The following is an 18,911-nucleotide window of genomic DNA, read 5'->3' on the forward strand; positions in this document are numbered from 1 at the left end:
CTTTTACAATGGAGCATTGTATCCTGAGACCTCCTTTTTGCTAGGAGTCAGCAAGAATGCACACCCCTTATTTTCTTTTGTTTGACTTGAAGTTTCAATATGAAGGATTGCATTACTTATTTAACTTATTTTTACTCTTTCAAAAATAATCTTTTTATTGATTCCAAAAGTAATTGCAAGCTCACTGTAAAACATTAAATTATTACAGCAATTCATGATAGTGGAAATAATAAAAGTGCCTCCTTATCCCATTTCTCAGAGATAATCACTATTAGTGTTTTGGTTTATATTCTTATTTATGTCCCTCACTCTGTCTCTCCATATACTACTAAAATATATTATTGTATCTTTTTTTTATGGAGAAAACTATGTTAGTCAGGTTTTGTTTTGTTTTGTTTTGTGTCACTATAACAAAATACCTGAGATAATCAACTTAAAAAGAGGAAAGGCTCACACTTTTGGAGGTTGCGATTTGTGGTCATTTGGTTCTGTTGCTTTGTTCTTGGGCTCCTGACAAGAAAAGACCTCATGGCAAGAATGTGTGCCAGAATAAAACCTCTCACTTTGTGAAAGACAAAGAGAGAAAAGAATGATGAGTGGGTTTGGTTCCCCCAAGCCTCTTCAATGGTACACCCTCTATCATCCAAAGACCTTTAGTAGGTCCCACCTCTTAAAGGTTACGCCACCTCCCAGTAGTACCACCTGGGGGTCACGTCTTTCTCACATGGGTCTTTGGGGGACAAGTTCCAATCATTCAATGCAGATCAGGATTTGGACAAGCTAATTGATAAGAGAAGGAAGGGAATAAATTATTTAAAGTTGACTTTTTCTCATAAAAAAATAGTTCTGGGAAAAGAGAAAAGAAGACTTTAAAAATGTGATATTTGGGTGGAAAAAAGCAGAGGGCTAAAAGGAATAATTAACAAGAATAACTTTTAAAAAAGGATAGATGGTCCAAATAATTTTGTTAAATAAAAAATTTAAAAATTTCAAAAATCTTGCAGAAAATATAAACTCGATTAAAGCCACAACATGTAACTATATATATTTGAAATGATGAATTTATGCTTCAGCATTACAAAATGCATATAATCACTTATAGACGCTCCTAATTTATAGAAATGAATGCATATTACTTAAGATTCTTCTAATTGAGCCATATTCTGGAGGAGTGATGAAAGTAAGATTCATTTAACTTCATTCTGAAAACAGACTCATACTTCATACTTATTCTTTCTGTAAACCACCTGCTGCCAAGGCTGATTGGCTTTCTTTCTTTCTTTTTTTTTTTTTTTTTTGTTTGCTTTTGGTACTGAGGATTGAACCCAGGGAAACATTACCACTGAGTTATGTCGCTAGTCCTTTTTATTTTTTATTTTAAGACAGAGGGTCTTGCTAAGTTGCTTTTTGCTTAGGGCCTCACTAAATTCCTGAAGCTGGCCTTGAACTTTCGATCCTCCTACCTCAGTATCCTGAGTCACTGGGATTACAGGCATGAGCCACCATGCCCAGCTAGACAAAATTTTCTTATCCGTAAAAAAAAATGACTCAAATAACTATATCACAATATTTGTTGGATTTATTAAAAATACAGACAGAAGCGTGACTAGTCAGACAATTTGATTATTATACGGGCTGAATCCTTAAAGAAACTGAGACTAAGAGCAAAACTAAAAAGCAGCAAGGAATACGATAATAGAGAGCACTGATCATTAAAGAGATGAAACGTGTTGGGCCCAGAAGAGAAAGGGATGACTTTAACAGGCTACTCTTTTGTCAGAAGGCTCTTGCAGCAAAGCAAACTTAAAAATGTATTATCCACCACGAACTACATCTTGAGGAAAGTGATTAATGCAATTTAGCTGTTCTATAACAGAACCATAATATATTGTTGAAAGGGGCCTGCTGAGGCAAAATGTGGTGTTGAAAATGTGCTATTTCTTAATAATAATAGAGGCCACCAAATTGAGCCTGGAAAAAAGTAGGCCTGGCCACTGAGTAAGCTAACATTAACACCTTCTTCTACTTGCAAAGGCCCAACTTTCTCTAAAACCCTCTCGCTCTTTAAGCTCATTCTTCTCCTTAGTTTTTCAGGTGTGAGTTACTTCATTTTCAGATAGAGATTTTTGGAAACAAAGAGTCAAGGAGGGAAGAAAAGCTTGGGGAAACAGAGGCAGCAAATTGGATTCGGTTTTTCTTAAGTAACCCTATTTTTAATTATTCTGTACACTGAATCCTGTCCTGCATCATGTTTCAGAATATGGAAGATCTGGCAACGAACAGAACAGGAGAAACAGGACCCACTGTGTAGTTTTAGCAGGGGGATTCTGTGGCATGGGTTTAGGGAATGATTTAGTCTGGTCAGTCTAACAAATAGTTGATACTTCAAATGATAAGCTGACGCTGGAGAAGGCATCCCGTATGAAACCTGGGAATATGAGACCATGGGAAATATTGATGCCAGTTTGGAAGCCCAGATGGAGAGGTACTGGCCCAGCCCAGAAGAGCTGCACCCTAGCCACTGGATGGAGGCAGAAGCATGGAACTCAAGCTCTCAGTAGAGAACCTTGCACAAAATGACCCCTGCCCCAAGGGATACTGTCTTCCTGGCACTGATGAGATTCCTGTTCGGATAGTGGCTAAGCTGTTACCAAAGAAGAAAAACAAGGAAACAAGCATAAATTGTTGATTCTTCCAAAGTGGGTAGCAAAAACAGCAGTAGCAGGTTGATGTTGCAAACTCTCATCTCTAATGTAACAGCACACAATTCCCTTGACAAGAGACAAAGCAACTGCTAGGTTTAATGTGTCTTTACAAGAGCAAATGATCTCGCATAATAATACCGCACCGTGCTGACAATCCTTTATGAATACAGCAGTGGAATGCCGACAGTTAGCTAAACAACAGAGCTGCCTGCCCACATAGAAGGAGCTGCACAGGAGGGACATATTAGACTCAAGGTAATTCTGGGGAAATGTGGAAAGGCTGACATCTGGACTGTCATGCAAAGCAGACACATTCTGAAACACAAGAGAAATGCTGTCTGAGAGGTCCTAGTGAGACTTCCAGATTGTCATCAAGAGCTGGTTAAATTTTCATAATTTTAATATGGAAGCAAAAAAGAATGCTTCAGAGAAGTTGTGGGAGGAGGCTAGTGATTGAGGTAGATACATTTATTCATTCACTAAATATTTTGCCTATTTTTCTGAAGGCCAGGTACTGTGCTAGGTGACAGCACAGACATGAGTCAGATGGTCCCTGTCTTCAAGACAGTTATTATCTAGGTGAGGATAGGGAAATAAGCCCATTACAACATGCTGGGGCAAGCAGTAAGCACAAAGTAAAGCGTGCTATGGAAGCCAAGATAAAGAGTATCTCAGTCTATGTAAAAGTGTGCCCATGTGTGTGCCTGTGTGTGTGTGTGTGTGTGTGTGTGTGTGAAGGGTGGTGATGTTGGCCAGGGGAGGCTTCCAGGAGCAGGACATTTTAAAATTAAATCTTCAGAAAGAATGGATAGTGAAACTTCTGGTTGGAGAGAATGGTGTATGCAAATGCTCAGATTTACAAAAGGGACACATGGAAACCAAGAACTGCCAGATCCTACTTTTGAGAGTCTTTATTGATAATAGAATATTGAGAACCAAAAGATAACTGTCCTTTTTTATGGTAAGCTAGAATCAGATAATATATAAGGCTTTTCCTGATACCAAACTGATTAGACCTTGGGGGAAATTATCAGGGAAACATTTCTGGATTTTCTTCTCTGAAAGGCATGGTGTATAGAAAGTAAGTTGGGTAGACATGGAAACTAAGCAAGAGTTCTTTAAACTCTGGGATTTTACTGTGTTTCCAAAACGGACTAAAAGGAGTGGAAAAAATGAATGAGGAGAAGGACACTGTGTGGAATGCAATTTTAAAATGCTATACAATATTGGGGACAGGTTAACATTATGGGATCTCACACAGGGACATTTCACTGTCAAGGTGATGATTATGACAAAATGGACTAAAATTATTTAGGCACCTTAAAGCATTTGAACTATTCATAGAAAATTCTAATGTGCCATCTCTGCAACCTTTAGAGATAAGAACTTGCTCAGGTCAGGAAACTGTGTTTCTCTGAGTGCACTGGAAGCAACGTAGATTATGACAGACATTTAGTTAGTCTTCAGAGCTAAGTGCGGACCTCATGTACTGTCCCTGAATTCTAGATGGTCCGCAGCCATTTCCCATCTGCAAAGCTCACATCCAGTCCGTGTATGGATCGTCATTCATTAGTAGTGGCCAGGTTTGTGTCTACTTCTCAGTTTAACCCGACTACTTGTGTGCTAACTTTATCAAGCTTTTGCTTTGACATTTACATCCTGCAAATTGCATGCAAAGTGTAAACAGAAATTTTCCTGTTTGAGATGGTAATGTATATCATGCTCAGTTTTCAAAGCACATTATTGCTCCATTCCTTCTTTGCTTGTCACGTCCCGTAGATATTAGGAAAACCAGTGCTACCAAACAGAGTTGACAGCAGTGCTGGCTTAAAAGAGAATGCCATTCAATGTCATCTCCATCTGGAAACATGGGAATAGCACAGGTACTTTTTTTTTTTTAAGAAATTACTGATCATTCAAATTGGGCAGGGTATCAGAAACCATCTAGCTCCTTATCCTCAAATGGCAGGTGGGAACACGGAGGTCCTTATATAGAGGCCTATGATATTAATAGACTAGAATTTAGATTTTTAGATTTTTCTGAGAGCTAGGCCATTACTTTCTTCAAAGCTATAGTGTTTCCCCTTTCATCCTCAAATACAAAGCAGAATACTTCTTTTCTATTATGTGTTAGCTATTTTAGAAAACCCTCGGAAATATGTGCCATAAAATGTGTTATTTTTAAAATGTTTTATAATAAGAACTACATTGAATTAAAATGCAAACTTTCACTTATTGAATCCCAAAACTTCACACAAAGCTCCCTAAGACCAACAACCTTGACATATGGGTTTGTCTTTGTCTTCCCCTTTACATGATTCTATCTGAAAGCCGGTAACCACTTACCAGGATAATTTGGTTGGAAAGGGCAGTCAAGGAGATCTACAACCTTATTACTTTTTTAATATATTTTTTTAGTTGTAGTTGGACACAATGCCTTATTGTTATGTGGTGCTGAGGATTGAACCCAGCGCCTCCCATGTGCTAGGAGAGCGCTCTACTGCTGAGCCACAACCCCAGCTCCCTCTGCATCCTTATTTAAGCATCTTGCTGATTACATCTTCCTTGATTTGTCCTTGAAACAACCTTAATATGGACAACAGGAACATCCTAAAGATGAGAAAGCAATGCCTTTGGTTATTAAATAATTTGTTCAAAGTCATGGTGCTGGTTAGTACCTAGAGGTGCTGAGCTATTTACCTGGCACTCTCCTCCTTGGTCATGTTCTCCTTTGACCCTACCAAATCCATATCATCATTATCATCATTATCATCATCATTATCAGCATTATCATCAACCAGCACTTTTCTTTTTTCTAACTTTTGTAACTTTTCCAAGACTAAATAGATCTCAGTGTCTAACCGCATCTTTCTCACCTTACAGTTACCCCCATGTGCTGATTTTATATTCCCCAAACTCGTCTTTGACCAGTTTTTGAGTCTTTCTTCCTCTCAGGGATTTCCACCCAGGCCTGTTAGTTTCAAAGCCCACACTATTGTACATGAACAATAGAAGGCATAGGTATTAAAACTCAAACATTGGAACTAATTTGCAGTATTAATCTTTCTAGCAGATTGAAATGTGCAATATTAAAAACAGTTCCAAAGTTTTTCTTTAGGATCTCCAACTCTGGTGTAAAGTGGATAGAGTAGTGAACTACATCAGACAGTATTTAGTCATTGCCACAGCAAAAAGAACACTTAATGAAATAATTTTATCAGGAAAAGATATGTGCTTTTTAAAAAAAATGATTTATGTCTCAAAGCACATGAGTATTTTCTCAGATGAGGCTTACAATGTTGAGAACATTATGGTACACCCTTAGAGGTGTCCCTCTCTTTCCAATCTTCTGTCAGATGCAGGGCGCATCATTCAGTTATGGTTTTACAGACTTTTTAGGGTCATACATGATTCTAAAATTCCCAATGACTTCTAATCCTGATTTGTGTGTTTGGGTGACCCTGAGAACCATTTAAATTATGAGGTCTCATTTCTTTCTCACACAGGAATTACAGTCCTTTGTAAACTTCCTTTCCTCCAAGCATTTCTGGAAGTCTCCCAGGAAGTCTTACTTGCTTGTGAATCAGCCTGGACCTCAGTTTTTACTGAATGCTCCTTCTTTTGAATATTATACCCAGACCCCTAATGATATTGCTGCCCTTCCTGTTACTCCTTTGGCAGACGTTTGTCTTTACCCAGGACCTGTGTTCCTCCCTACATCAAGGCTTCTGGATGATCAGATCAACTAGTTATGAGTCCCCACGAGTCCATAGGAAACCAGAAATCTTCATTGAAGTTAGATGGACAGTGGTTTTCACCTCTTGACACTGTTAGGGAAAGCCCACAAGGACATTGCTTGACTCTATCAGGGAGCTACAGAACTCTTTCTTGGGGATTCTTCTCAAGTCACCAGGGTAGTTGAGCTTAGTAGGTTTGTTCAGTAACCACAACTCCTTAAATTTTGACTGTGTTGACTGGTGATTAATCACTTGGCTCCCTTTCCCTTTAGGATGAGTTCTTCTGTATTCTCTTTTCCTCCCATGCTCAAATCAGGTTTTTGTTGGACCATCCCACAAGATTGTCAAATGTGCTTGAACCCTTAGCATATGAAACTATTTAGTCATTGTCTTAGAAAAGGTCATCATGAGCCAGCTACTCAGGAGGCTGAGGCAGGAGGATTGCACATTTGGGACCAGCCTGGGCAACTTAGTGAGAATCTGTCTCAAAATTTATAATAAAATAAAATAAAAGGGCTGGGGATGTAGCTCAGTGGTAGAATGCCCTGATTCAATTTCCAGTATTCCTTTTTTAAAAAAATTAATTTATTAATTAATTTTAATTAAGTGTATATGACAGCAGAATGCATTTTGATTGATTGTACCCAATTGCAGAACAACTTTTCATTTCTCTGGTTGTACAGGATGTAACATTGCACCATATATGCAGTCATACATTACCTAGGGTAATGATGCCCATCTCATTCCACCATATTTCCTGTCCCCACACCCCCTCTCCACCACACCTTCTCCTTTTCCCAATCAAAGTTTCTCCATTTTGTCCATTCCTTCCCTCCATTATGGATCAGCATCGACTTACTTGAGAGAACATTTGGCCTTTGGTTTTGGGGATTGGCTTACTTCGCTTAGCATGACATTCTCCAACTCCATTCATTTACCTGTAAATGCCATAGTTTTAATTTTTTTAAAATTTTTTTATTGGTTGTTCAAAACATTACAAAGCTCTTGACATATCACATTTCATACATTAGATTCAAGTTGGTTATGAACTCCCAATTTTACCTCAAATACAGATTGGAGAATCACATCGGTTACACATCCACATTTTTACATAATGCCCAATTAGTAACTGTTGTATTCTGCTACCTTTCCTATCCTCTACTATCCCCCCTCCCCTCCCCTCCCATCTTCTCTCTTTACCCCATCTACTGTAATTCATTTCTCTCCTTGTTTATTTTCCCATTCCCCTCACAACCTCTTATGTGTAATTTTGTATAACAATGAGGGTCTCCCTTCATTTCCATGCAATTTCCCTTTTCTCTCCCTTTCCCTCCCACCTAATATATCTGTTTAATGTTGATCTTTTCTTCCTGCTCTTCCTCCCTGTTCTGTTCTTAGTTGCTCTCATTATATCAAAGAAGACATTTGGTATTTGTTTTTTAGGGATTGGCTAGCTTCACTAAGCATAATCTGCTCTAGTGCCATCCATTTCCCTGCAAATTCCATGATTTTGTCATTTTTAGTGCTGCATAATACTCCATGGTGTATAAATGCCACATTTTTTTATCCATTCATCTATTGAAGGGCATCTGGGTTGGTTCCACAGTCTAGCAATTGTGAATTGTGCTGCTATGAACATCGATGTGGCAGTATCCCTGTAGTACGCTCTTTTAAGGTCTTCAGGGAATAGTCCGAGAAGGGCAATAGCTGGGTCGAATGGTGGTTCCATTCCCAGCTTTCCCAGGAATCTCCATACTGCTTTCCAAATTGGCTGCACCAGTTTGCAGTCCCACCAGCAATGTTCAAGAGTACCCTTTTCCCCACATCCTCGCCAGCACTTGTTGTTTGACTTCATAATGGCTGCCAATCTTACTGGAGTGAGATGGTATCTTAGGGTGGTTTTGATTTGCATTTCTCTGACTGCTAGAGATGGTGAGCTAAATGCCATAATTTTATTCTCTTTTAATGAGTAATAATCCATTGTGTATATATACCACAGTTTTGAGCATGGTGAGAGCTAGAGGTTTAATTTCATTTTACTGCATATGGATTTCTAGTTTTCCCAGCACCATTTGTCGAAGAGACTATATTTTCTCCAATGCATGTTTTTGGTGCCTTTGTCTAGTATGAGATAACTGTATTTATGTGGGTTTGTTTCTGTGTCTTCTATTCTGTATCATTGGTCTACATGTCTATTTTGGTGCCAATACCATGCCATTTTTGTTACTCTAGCTTTGAAGTATAGTTTAAGGTCTGGTGTTCTGATGCCTCCTGTTTCACTCTTCTTGCTAAGGATTGCTTTGGCTATTCAATCCCCAATATTTAAAAAATAAATTAAAAAGTCATCATGAAATAGTCCACGTGAATGGCTCTCCTATAGCTGCAAAGCTCAAAACTTGTGTGATGTACAAAAAAGCTCTAGTTAAGCCTAACCAAAGAGTTTGCTAAACATGCCCATCTGAACCTTCCACTAGGATAGTAGAAATACTGAAAATGTTCTACATATATAAATGTAAGCTGTTTTAGTATTTTAACTATGAGTTTGTGAGAATACAGGCTGAACTTTACTAAGGGACATAGATTCTTATTCCCTGGTTGAAGGAGAATCTTGATTATATATGCTTTAAGTGAGTTCTATCACATGACTCAAGTATAGGTAAACATTTCAGTTTCCAGTAGCAATGTTGTAGTCTGTGAATATAAAATTATGTATGAATCCACATAGATAATCCAACAGTATGGGCCTGTAAAGATCACCTCTATAAAAATAACACTGTGTTCTATCCTTAACATTCCGAGAATGAGAAGCTTAAGTTCAATGACAAAAATTAGAAGAGGGCAAAAGAATAGAAAAGCATGGTAAAAATATTTTTCACATTTTACATATGAATATATAGACATAGACACATATAAAAAATATAACCTTAGTGTCTCTGCTCTGAGGAACTAAAGAGTCATTGCTGCTTTTAAAAATAAGAACAAAAAAGCAAATGTGCAAAACTTTTAAATTAAATTTCAACATTTTCAAACAAGTGCTGCCTGGGAGATCATGCAAAGCATCCAAAGCCTAAATTGAATGTATGTTGGCAAGAGCATCTTCACATCTCTCTAAATAACTAGCTAATACAGTCAGTATTTTACACCTCATCGAGGCCTGGCACTTATTTGCAAAATGTTCCAGTCAATTGTCAACTAAAAAGAATGCAGAATTTCAATCTTTTGGAGGGAAAAACAGGCAAAATTTTCCTCCTCTCCCAGAGAATGTTGCTCTGCAAAGATAGAATTTCTTCAGGGGCTTCCACAACTGCTGTCAGGTGTAATCTAGCCCATCAACATTTTTTAGGAGAAAGGCAGAATCAACACAAAAACAAAAGATGAAGGAGGTATAGAAACATTTACCTTTAAGCTACAGTAATTAAGCATTTTGTCTGTTCTATTAAATGAGTTATAGCAAGACAAATTCAGATCATGTAGAATACCCTAAATTGTTTTTCTTTCCTTATTCTTTGCTAGGCCTCTATTTATTTATCTGACCAGAGCAAAAGTTCATCAAACATTTGACTTTTCATTTAGTCATTTATTTACCTAAAAGCAGGGTAAGAGATAATAAATAATAATAATAACAATATAAAAAATTAAAAAATAGTATTGACTGCACAGCTAAACTGTCAAGGATCATATAACAGAGGGAGAACAGCACATACATACTGAAAGTGTAGAAATATGGGATAGAGAATGACACATATCATGATGGAAAAGCAAAGTTCTGTCAGCATCTGAAAGAAGGATACTGGGATGAGATACTGGAAAAATTGTGCATCAGTTGTTGAACCCACTTACATTACAGGGAACTATGCTTAGTGTTTTACATATTAATTCCATCAGCAGCCTACATGGTAGTTACTATCCCCACTTTGAAGATGAGGAAATAGGGGCTATTGCATTGGATTGGGATCCCACAAGAAATGCTAAGGCTGGCTTCAGAACCTCAGGTGATTCTGAGTCCAATTTCTGGCAGAAGAGCTCTAGGGAATATTTCACAGAGATGGGGTGTTTACCTGGATCCTAGAGGATTAATTAGTAGGAGATGTAGGGAAAGTTAATTTCATGAAGGAGGAACAGTGTGAGCCTAGAGGTTAAAGTGTGATTGGTGCCTAGAGCAGAAGCAAAGATTTTCTATCTGTTGAGTTGGAACCAAAAGCTACTCCATAAATTGAAAACTTGGTAAAAGTGAAGGAATCATTAAGAAATGACACGTATAGATCTTTTATTTTAACATAAAATATACAAGCATACATTTATTTGCCAATCTTCTGTCGAGAATCAAACCATTTTCTTGAAGTATGAGTCTGCTGATTGGAGTCTGAGTATAACATACCATTTTACACCATTTTTTTATGACTGGTTTTACATAGACCAGTTTGGTTTATTTAAAGTGAAGCAAAATTGGAGATGAGAACAATCTGAGTGTAGTATCCTTCTGGATTTCTATGATTTGTTTTCTCAATTTGTTACAGTGGTACTATCCATTCCTATTTTTATATCATTTCTATTGGCTTTTTAAAAATCAAGCCTATAACTTAAGTTTTCATAGAAGCAATTTCTGTGCTCATGTTTTATCAATTTTCATATTTAATCAAATCACATAATTGTAAGAACAAGTGAGAGATGGGCATTAATAGGCTTGGGCAAGGATAGAGTTAATTGGTCAGGGGGGGGAAGCACAGACATACTGTATAACTTGGTGGTCTGGAGTGTTTAATCAGCCATGTTTCACAGAGACCACGCTTTGCAGGGAGCAGAGAGCACTGATCTGATGAGTTAAATAGAAACATGTTAAGAGAGTTTCTGTTGCAATGGAAAAATAGGAGACAAAGTATAGTCAGGTCAGATAATGTAAAGCCTTGAGTGCCAACTTACGTGGCATCCCACCACTGATTAGCCCTTCTTGCCATCTGCACAATGTGCTCCCAGCTATGAATAAGAAACATCAATCTAGGTGGCACCTAGAAAGATTTGTTAGGGAAAATGAAGAAATAAGGTCATGGCAAGTGTGAAAGTAGAAGAGGGCATGGATGCAGAAGATATTTTGGATGTAGAATTAGAAGGACATGACAGTGGCCAGATTTGGGTGTTAGTATTCAATATACCTTTCTCATAAAAGTGAATGAGAAGAAATTTGCCACTTGAACATTATTATATGCAACTCCAGGGACTTTACAAATGCTTTTAATTGTTTGCCTACTTAGCTTCTATCAGTTCGAAAACCATCCAGGTGGTTCCAGTGGCATCTACTACAGCAATGCTCTGCCACATCCCTACGTGTACAACCTGTCCTGGAGTTAGCACTATGGTGTATCATTTCCTAGTTGTTTCGGGTACGTACTTTATTGCATTGAACCCAATGTGTACTTTTTTTGTGTGTGTGTGCATTTACATCAGAATCCATCAAGATGAATTGAATCAGAATTTGACCAATTGCATGTTTTTTCACAGTGATTTAAAAGGTAGCACAGCGTTTTATAATCAATAGTATCTTCACTCCTCAACCAGATCACAAATTCCAGAAGCAATTCTTGAACTATTTTCTTCTACATTATTTTTAAGGACTTGCACAATGCTAAGTATATAGTACACCTTTGGTAAATATATGACTTCTTGTTAATTTAAGTTGGGCTCATAATAGGCTATCTAAGTGGACAATGCTTAGTTTTTCTGGGAAAAGTAGTCGTATGTTGCTGCTACTGCCATTTCCTCATCTTTTACTCTCTCCCCAGGCTTCTCCTGTCCTGCTGATTTGACAAACTTTCCCAAGATGAACTCAGGAAGAACACTTACATTTTTCAGGTGGGATTTGTGTGGCAGGGGAGTGGGGGAGGTGGGGCTTCTCAAGCTCATGAATAAAACATCATATAAGGATTTAGAGATTATAATATTCTGAGCTTCAAGGGGACTTCCAAAGTCTCTTAAGGAGATTCCAAGAAAGGTACTTAGAAATCATAATGTAAGCAAGTATTATCTCAGTTGACTTAATGTTTTAAAAAATTAGTGTCTGTTGTTGACTAGCTCTTATGATGCCAAAGGAATTTTTGAAGGGGCTATTTAATTTCTCTTTTTTTTTTCTATTTGAATTTGTGAGTATGTTAATTATTAGGTATGAAAAAAATGAACAGAGAAGAAGGAAACAATTAAGTAATAAAGCCATCTAGATTCAATAAGACAAAACTATTTTAATAAAGTGCATTGTTTCCAAGAGGCATCATAGCTCGGGGAGCGTGAGAGAAGAAGCCAGAATAATTGTGTATATATACATTAGAAGGCACAGTTGCCTTTAAGAACAGTAGATAGGCTAGCTAAGCAGTATTCTAGAGAATATAGTCAAAATAAGTGTGGACTATCTGGTAATTTCTCAAAATTTCCAATCAAAATATAGAAATTAACTTTCCTACAAAAATTAGCGGGTGATGGAAATAGGGTTTAAAATACTATGTTGAAGTAAGTAATTAATGGAACTATAGAGAACAAGAGTTTTGAATGAATGATATTTGCCTTACCTACACAATATTTCCAGATGGTGATGAAATTTTTGGAGTCTGGAGGCAAAAATTAAAAGATGGCAATGGCTGTGATTTGAGTTTTTCTCTTTTATATAACAGAACTTAAACCATTTTGGGAAAGTAAACAATATTTAGAGAGCAGATTTCCTAGGAAAAAAATTCCATGCCATGTAGGGAGTGAATACAACTCTCCATGGATAGTGTCTATACTGGTAGTATTGGAAAAATAGTAGTAAAAAGTAAATTCTTTAAGATAAAATATTTGATGAGAAAATGTGCAGTCTGACCAGTTGGCACTGAGTTAATAATTAAAAGGAGAAGAAGAAAAAGAAGAGATGCTTTTTATTACTTATCTTGACTTTAGACTGACTTTCCCACAGTTAGGTTGAATAATGCCAAGAATTCAAAACAAAGCCAACTCTTGATTATTGGTATGAATATATGGTTTATTGGTATATAATTAATAACAGTTGATTTCAAATATACATTGCAAAATTCCTTGAACTTTGATGCATTTTGGAATCACATGGTGATATTTAAAAATCCTATGTTTGGTTTCTAGTAAATATCTTAATTTAATTTGTTTGGGGTATAACCTGTGTAGGTTTTCAAAATATTTCTGTGTCATTCTAATGTGGAACCAAGTCTGGGAATAATGTATTGCCAGTGAAACCAAACATTACCTACTTTTTCTTGTATTGCCTTGAGAACTCCCACTACTCACTTTACACCAGAGGGGTTATATTGAAACACCCTCTGTAGCTAAAGAGAAGTTTGAACAGAGGAGTGCTATTACATCGGGGGTGGATAAAGCCTGGGAAATTAGTCTGGGAATGGAAGATTATGATTTTCTGATATAAAATGAAGAAAGAGGATATTTCCCCAATTCACCTGAGTTTGGACTTTAATGAAGCCTCATTAATTTGCTCAAATTGACTTTCTATAAAATATATATCCATATTCAAATGTCAGCTCAAAATATATTAAAAGATAAATTTTGATGATTCACTATTCTGAATTATTTAAGCTGTGAGCAATAATCAGAGGTCTATTTTCTGAAAGGGAAAAACACTTCAGGTTGTTGATCACTGCAATCACTACTCTAGGTAGATATATATTATATCTTTGTTGTCTTTAATTTCAATGATTCTCTGAACTAAAACTTGTTGTAATACTACCCTTCATAATGGCCCTTTGGCTGGTTCTGTGATAAAAGAGCAAGATAGTAATTTCAAGATGTATTTCCTACATGACTCTGCTTTTGTGACTTTATCGATCACAACATTATCTGAACTCTTTCCCTCCTAGTTTTGGGATATCAGATGAGAGGGAGTTATTTTTACTATCTCTTGGAGAAGAACATCGATGAACTATTTCATCCAATGCAGCATAAATTGTTTTGTCCTCAGTGGATTTCCACCCAAAGAAGGCAGACTCTGATTACTGGTTATTAAGGTTTTTTTTTTTTTTTTTTTTTTTTTTTGCCATATGTCTGAATGGAAACGGAGCAGATTTTCCTTTGGGTTTCAACAAAGTGTTTTCTCAAACTGCAAAACTAGTTGATTGAAATGCCATAATAACAGTGGTGGTAGTAGATTGTTGTTGTTTCTTGGTAAAACAGGAGTATGGCATTTCAAAATCAGGATAACTTTTGGGCAAAGGGATGAGGCCTTGAAACTAAAGATCCAATTTGCTGCTAGCCCAATCCTGTTAATAAGGAAGAGCCATTTGCTTGTTTGAAGACTCTGTTATTAATTTAAGACAGGTTATTAATTTCTTTTCTTCCAAATCTACAAACAGCAGCCCAGAGTAAGGCAGAAAATTCCAGAGCAGCATTTACATTGGGTGATGTTTGTGTGTTTATGTGGGAGGGAAACGTCGTCTTTTTCCTGTTCAGTAGCATTCCCAATCCATTTGGGATGATAGTTAATGGGCCTGTTCATCAGCCCAGAAATGCATAAAAGAGAATGCATTAGCCACGATTTGTCTTGATAATGTTCTCTTTGCTCATTCTGGTACAAGACAGATGTATTCTGCAGAAGAAGATTGCCTTGCTAGCAGCACCAATCACAGTGGTTTCATTAGGTTTCCTGAGGCATCGAAGTGAACACTCTTGATTGTGATGTGATGTAATTGTTTTATTTCCCAGTCTGAAGACAAAAGTGTTTATCTAAAATTAATGAGGGAAGTTTTGATAAAACCATACTTAAAATCAAAGTCTTAGAGTCTGGGGCATCATGCATACCAAGACTAAAATTTATAATGTTATTTGACTAAGTGTCCAAAATTATGGACTAGTTTTGGGATATCAGATGAGAGGGAGTTATTTTTACTATCTCTTACTAAGTGTCCAAAATTATGGACACTTAGTCAAATAACATTGATATATTGAATTAATACTATATATTTTTGTCCCCCCAGTCATTTTTTTAAAAAAAATGTCTTTTAGCTGTTGATAGACCTTTATTTTATTTATTTATTTATATGTGGTGCTGAGAATCAAACCCTGTGCCTCACAAGTGCTGTACCTCTGAGCTACAACCCCAGACCATCCATTTATCTTTTATTGTGGTAACATATACATATTACAACACTTATTGTTTTAACCATTTTAAGTGTAGTTATATGTCATTAAGCACATTTACGTGTTATGCAACAATTATTACTATAAACCCTCAGAATAATTTCATTTCCCCAAACTAAAATCCCATATTCGTTGAATAATCACTCTCCATTATCTGCCCTCATAAATCACTATTCTACTTTCTATGAATTTGACTATTCTATGTACTCTATATAAACAGAATCATACAAATTTGTCCTTTTGTTTTATAAATTCTTTTTAAAGCATCTTTTTAAAGTTTCATAAAATCATGCAGACATCACAATTTAGACCAGAATATGATTAGTAATGCCAGCCTACTTTCATGGGTGAGAGAGCTGATAAACAGAAAGCTGGCTAATTTATTCAGCTTACTTTTAGTTCAGAATGCATTTTATACAGTTTAAAATAGGCCATAAAATACACTGTGCATTCTTATATTCACTTTAATTACATCCAGGTTCAGAAAGTCTTCAATGTCTCATTTGTCCTCTCTCTGTTGGCCCTGAACTTAGCTGCCTCTGAGTTAGCTGCCATTCATTGGAATCATGATGAAGATAGCTAATATTTATTGTCTGCTTACTGTCAACCTCAATGCTAAGTTATATTTTTAACATGATCTCATTTAGTCAACACAACATCTGGAAAGGTCAGCTTCCCCAAAGTACTCCTATTATCCCATTTACAGATGAGGAAACTGAAGGGTTAAAAAGTCAGGTTGCCTCCACTAGGTTATAAAGTCAAGGATGGTAGAGCAAAGACATTGAATAATAGCATTTACTCAATTGTTAGTTAACAAATAGAAATCATTATGTTAAAAAGAACTGGGCTGAATAGTATATTAAAATTAAAGAAATATACAAAATTTCCATTTTTTACTTTTGTCTGTTATGATATTTTCATTGGTGATTCAGTTCCTTAATATATAAAATGTTCACCTGCTTAGTACACATCAAGGATAAGACTAAATTGGCTAAATAATAGGGTTGCATTAGTATTCAAATGTATAAAAATTTTTAAAGAATTATCTTTGATCCTTAGCTATGTGTTTGAGTTTGTGTTATACATGCATGGTAGACATTAAGGAAATCAGTGACAGTAATAACTATGAGAAGACACGTAATAACAAGGTAGTCCTAATATAGGCAGAATGGTATTGTGTTGATGCTCTTAACTTGTAGGAATTTAAAGGTTCACATCCTAAATTCATATTCTTGGGTAGACCAGAAGCCCCTATCAGGCTACAATTTTCTGTCTGCTTTTATTGGTTCTACTCTCAATTTGCCTTTCAGTCAAAGCCAATTCAGTGTAAGGATTCTCTCAATTCCATCCAAGAGTCTTTGTAGAATGGGTCAATGGAATAGACCTGGCCAGTCGGCAGGGTAGAGCTGAACAATTGTCACCTAGTAGGTTATGGGTTAGCCAGTGACTAACAATATCTCTCTGATAAAGATTCAAGTAATATCTTGTTTCTCAGTCTTTCATATCACATAAGTGATTAGAATTCCATTAGTCACTTCCTCTCTGATAGCCCAACTTCATATACAGCATATGGAAGTACTTAGTCATGGAAGCTTCCTTTATAACAAGTAGTAGGAGTGCATGCTACTATAAAACAAGTTGGCTTTTTAAAGTATTATATTAGAGTTTTATTATGGTTAGTTTGGCAATGTGGAGACTTAACCCCTAGATAAGAGATTAATACACATATTTAATTTTTTTATTTTTAGGATATTTGTTTAGGATTTCGCATGTTGTTGGGCTTTCTATTAGTGATGTTTTATTACTCATGTTGGACAATCCTCCCCTTTTTTTGTACAATTCTTAATTTTTTCTAAGGCTGTTTTCTAAGACCATTACTTGTAATTGCCTGTAATTTTTCCTTTATGTATACATTAAGTAGAAACATTATATACATATATATTTATATACATATACACATAGAGAAAAGCAAATATGTGAGTAATGAAGTAAAATACTCATGTATGATACTAACCCTACTATACGCTACATAGAAGAGCAGAATACATAAGATGTACTTACATGTGCCCATGCAATCATTTATTATAAGGAATTTTGGTATACATTTTGGAGGAAAGGTCTTTTATCCTCTAATATTGGGGGGAAATTTTTTCCTTACTTTGAACATTTGCTTCAGGACTAGACAGGTTTAGGACCAGAAAGGAGCCATGGTCTTTACCCCCAGGTCCTCCAGCATTTATTTAGCTTAAGGCCTAAAACAGATCATCATTGCATAGAACCTTTAAATTCAGTTTATCTTTATCCTGCTACTTATGGCTGTGTCATCTGGGTCTACTCCCTTGTGTCCATCATCTATTTCACAGCCTTTCATCAAGATATTCTTGCCTGGGTATTATATCCCCCACTTAGTCATCATAATTTTTATATAATGTATATATTGTTTGTAATGTGTCATTTTCCTTTATATTGTTACATTGTAAACATGCTGTGTTAAAATATGTTAAATTGGTTTAAACAAGTTTCCTTTTTAGATGCCTTTAATTTAGCTCACATTGGTCTAAATCCATGAAGAACCATATATTAAACACTCTTGAATAGCTTCTATGAAAAGAAACTTAATTTATGATGTTTAGTATTATACATTATACAGTTTCTTTATTTTTCACTCAGTTCATCATGCTGTGAAAATTCATGAATATTTAACTATTAAATGAAATGCAAAATTTTCATTATCATTTTATTGAAAACTTGACATCTTAAAATACCATACATACCATTAGTATTCTAATGCATTGTCACCTTATTGAAAAATGCTGCTAAAAAACAATACAGCCATTCAGAAAAAAAAAAATTTTGTCCGCCCAAGGCTATTAACTATAGTTCTACACATACATTAGTGACAAATAAGTGAAGCAGCCAATGCTCACAAAAGATGTCACTAAAATGCTAGGAAACAACTGTAACCATAGAAACCATCTCACACTGCAATCTGAACATCTTTTGTCAGTGTGTGACTAGAAATGAGATGCTTAAAATCATTAGACTATCAAAAAATCTGAACATCTCTCCATTGAAATTTACATATTTAAATATTTTGAAACCTGCAAAAACTTCAACATGATACTTCTATAAAATATTGTTTCAGCTCCTAGCCCTCAACTATCAGTTTAGATATAACAACAAAAATTATACATGAAGACTTACAATTTTTCTCCCTCTTTCTTTAGGCTACATGCTTTGTCTGAGGAGCCTAAACAAACACCCCAGAGAACAGAGGTTAGCTCCGAGGGCTGTCTACCTTCCTGCTCTAATCTTTACAATGGTGCCA

Source organism: Ictidomys tridecemlineatus, chromosome 5 (genome assembly GCF_052094955.1).
Source record: "Ictidomys tridecemlineatus isolate mIctTri1 chromosome 5, mIctTri1.hap1, whole genome shotgun sequence".
NCBI classification, from domain to species: Eukaryota; Metazoa; Chordata; class Mammalia; order Rodentia; family Sciuridae; genus Ictidomys; species Ictidomys tridecemlineatus.